General features: G+C 56.9%; 1 long non-coding RNA gene across 1 annotated transcript; it reads left to right on the top strand.

Moving 5' to 3' along the window:
• On the top strand, positions 1 to 2,841 carry LOC106900497. The gene is made up of 3 exons (XR_001414171.1): positions 1 to 24; positions 1,493 to 1,578; positions 2,708 to 2,841. It is a non-coding gene; the product is annotated as an uncharacterized LOC106900497 (long non-coding RNA).
• The last annotated feature ends 869 nt before the right edge of the window (positions 2,842 to 3,710 follow it).

Raw genomic sequence — 3,710 nt, 5'->3', positions numbered from 1 at the left:
TCTTCCGCTACTTGGCCATCGGGGGTGAGGAGGAACCACGGGGGTGGTTGGTGGTTGGTGGTGGGGTGGGGTCAGGAGGAGGTGGGGGACCACCTTGGAGAACATCGTGGTGGTATCTCGGAGAACATCATGGTGGTGGCACCTAAAGAACCTCATGGTGGTATCTTGGAGAACATCATGGTGGTATCTTGGAGAACATCATGGTGGTGGCACCTTGAGAAGCTCATGGTGGCACCTTGAGAACCTCATGGTGGTATCTTGGAGAACATCATGGTGGTGGCACCTTGAGAACCTCATGATATTCTCCTGGAGAACCTCATGGTGGTATCTTGGAGAACATCATGGTAGAGCCACCTTGAGAACCTCATGGTGGTGGTATCTTGGAGAACCTCATGGTGGTGGTATCTTGGAGAACATCATGGTGTTCTCCTGGAGAACCTCATGGTGGTATCTTGGAGAACATCATGGTGATGCCACTTTGGAGAACCTCATGGTGTTCTCCTGGAGAACCTCATGGTGGTATCTTGGAGAACATCATGGTGATGCCACTTTGGAGAACCTCATGGTGGTATCTTGGAGAACATCGTGGTGGCACCTTGAGAACCTCATGGTGAGGCCACCTTGAGAAGCCCGTGATGTTCTCCTCGAAAACCTTGTGGTGGTGGCACCTTAAGAACCTCATGGTGTTCTCCTGGAGAACCTCATGGTGGTGGCACCTTGAGAACCTCATGATGTTCTCCTGGAGAAGCTCATGGTGGCTCCTTGGGCGGGGGAGGGTCAGGTTAGAGAAGCCCACATGGTGGTGGTATCTTGGAGAACATCATGGTGTTCTCCTGGAGAACCTCATGGTGGTATCTTGGAGAACATCATGGTGATGCCACTTTGGAGAACCTCATGGTGTTCTCCTGGAGAACCTCATGGTGGTATCTTGGAGAACATCATGGTGATGCCACTTTGGAGAACCTCATGGTGGTATCTTGGAGAACATCGTGGTGGCACCTTGAGAACCTCATGGTGAGGCCACCTTGAGAAGCCCGTGATGTTCTCCTCGAAAACCTTGTGGTGGTGGCACCTTAAGAACCTCATGGTGTTCTCCTGGAGAACCTCATGGTGATACCACCTTGGAGAACCTCATGGTGGTATCTTGGAGAACCTCATGGTGATACCACCTTGGAGAACCTCATGGTGGTATCTTGGAGAACCTCATGGTGGTGGCACCTTGAGAAGCTCATGGTGTTCTCCTGGAGAACCTCATGGTGATACCACCTTGGAGAACCTCCTGGTGGTGCCACCTTGAAAGTCCCCATGATGGTGGCACCTTGAAGGTCTCCATGACTTTCTCCTGAAGAACCTCATGTTGGTGCCAACTGGAAGGTTCTCATGGTGGTTCCTTGAAGGTCCCCGTGGTGGTGGCACCTCGGAGGTCCCCGTGGTGGTGGCACCTGGGAGGTCCCATGTGGTGGTCACCTCCTTCTCCATGGTTGTCCCTCAGGGTACGTGGGCGCTGCCACCGTGGGGGCGGCCGCCTGGTGGTTCCTCTACGCTGAAGATGGTCCCAACGTCAGTTACCACCAACTGGTGAGTCCTGGAGACCCCGTGGTGGCCCCAAGGTCCTCGTGGTGGCCCCAAGGTCCCCATGGTGACCTTCTTGTCCCCATCCCTGTGGTGGCCCCAAGGTCCCCATGGTGGCCCTCATGTCCCCATCCCATCCTCGTGGTGGCCCCAAGGTCTCCGTGGTGGCCCCGAGGTCTCCATGGTGGCCCCAAGCTCCCCGTGGTGGCCCCAAGGTCCCCATGGTGACCTTCTTGTCCTCGTGGTGGCCCCAAGGTCCTCGTGGTGGCCCCAAGGTTCCCATGGTGACCCTCATGTCCCCATCCCATCCTCGTGGTGGCCCCAACGTCCTCGTGGTGGCCCCAAGGTCCCCATAGTGACCTTCTTGTCCCCATCCCATCCCCGTGGTGACCCCAAGGTCCCCATGGTGGCCCCAAAGGTCCTCCTGAAGGACCTGCCGTCCCCGTGGTCGCCCCAAGGTCCCCGTGGTGGCCCCGAGGTCCTCGTGGTGGCCCCAAGGTCCCCATGGTGACCTTCTTGTCCCCATCCCATCCCCGTGGTGGCCCCAAGGTCTTTGTGGTGGCCCCAACGTCCTCGTGGTGGCCCCAAGGTCCCCATGGTGACCTTCCTGTCCCCATCCCATCCTCGTGGTGGCCCCAAGGTCCCCATGGTGGCCCCAAAGGTCCTCCTGAAGGACCAGCCATCCCCTTGGTGGCCCCAAGGTCCTCATGGTGGCCCCAAGGTCCCCGTGGTGACCTTCTTGTCCTCGTGGTGGCCCCAAGGTCTCCATGGTGGCCCCGAGCTCCCCATAGTGGCCCCAAGGTCCTCGTGGTGGCCCCAAGGTCCCCGTGGTGACCTTCGTGTCCTCGTGGTGGCCCCAAGGTCTCCATGGTGGCCCCAAGGTCCCCATGGTGACCCTCATGTCCCCATCCCATCCTCGTGGTGGCCCCAACATCCTCGTGGTGGCCCCAAGGTCTTTGTGGTGGCCCCAAAGTTCCTCCTGAAGGACCTGCCATCCCCGTGGTGGCCCCAAGGTCTCTGTGGTGGCCCCGAGGTCCTTGTGGTGGCCCCAAGGTCCTCATGGTGGCCCCGAGGTCTCCGTGGTGGCCCCAAGGTCCCCCTGGTGACCTCCCCCACCCCCCTGGTGTCCCCCCAGACCCACTTCATGCAGTGCACGGAGCACAACGTGGACTTCGAGGGCCTGGACTGTGACATCTTCGAGTCGCCGGTGCCCATGACCATGGCCCTCTCCGTCCTGGTCACCATCGAGATGTGCAACGCCCTCAACAGGTAAGGGTGGCCTTCGTCACCATGGTCTTCCTCACCCACCCTCCTCTTCCTCACCGTCATCTTCACCACCTTCCCAATCACCTCAACCATGGTCTTCACCACCATCCCCTTCACCATCATCTTCATCCTCTTCACCATGGTCTTCACCATCATCACCTTCACCGTGGTCTTCACCACCATCACCTTCATCATGATGTTCACCACCATCACCTTCATCACCTTCACCGTGGTCTTCACCACCATCCCCTTCACCATCATCTTCATCCCCTTCATCATGATCTTCACCACCATCACCTTCACCATCATCTTCATCCCCTTCACCATGGTCTTCACCACCATCCCCTTTACCATCATCTTCATCCTCTTCACCATGGTCTTCACCACCATCACCTTCACCGTGGTCTTCACCATGGTCTTCACCACCATCCCCTTCACCATCATCTTCATCCCCTTCACCATCATCTTCATCCCCTACACCATGGTCTTCACCACCATCCCCTTCACCATCCTCTTCATCCCCTTCACCATGGTCTTCACCACCATCCCCTTCATCACCTTCACCATGATGTTCACTACCATCACCTTCACCATCCTTATCTTCACCATCACCTTCACCATGGTCTTCATCACCATCACCTTTCATCACCACCATCATCATCATCCCCTTCACCATGGTCTTCACCACCATCACCTTCACCATCATCTTCATCCCCTTCACCATGGTCTTCGCCATCATCACATTCATCATGATCTTCACCACCATCACCTTCACCATCATCTTCATCCCCTTCACCATGGTCTTCACCACCATCCCCTTTACCATCATCTTCATCCTCTTCACCATGGTCTTCACCACCATCACCTTCACC

The sequence above is a fragment of the Calidris pugnax genome, unplaced genomic scaffold (assembly GCF_001431845.1).
Source record: "Calidris pugnax isolate Ruff unplaced genomic scaffold, ASM143184v1 scaffold2248, whole genome shotgun sequence".
Taxonomy (NCBI): domain Eukaryota; kingdom Metazoa; phylum Chordata; class Aves; order Charadriiformes; family Scolopacidae; genus Calidris; species Calidris pugnax.
This window is presented reverse-complemented; position numbering and strand designations above follow the sequence as displayed.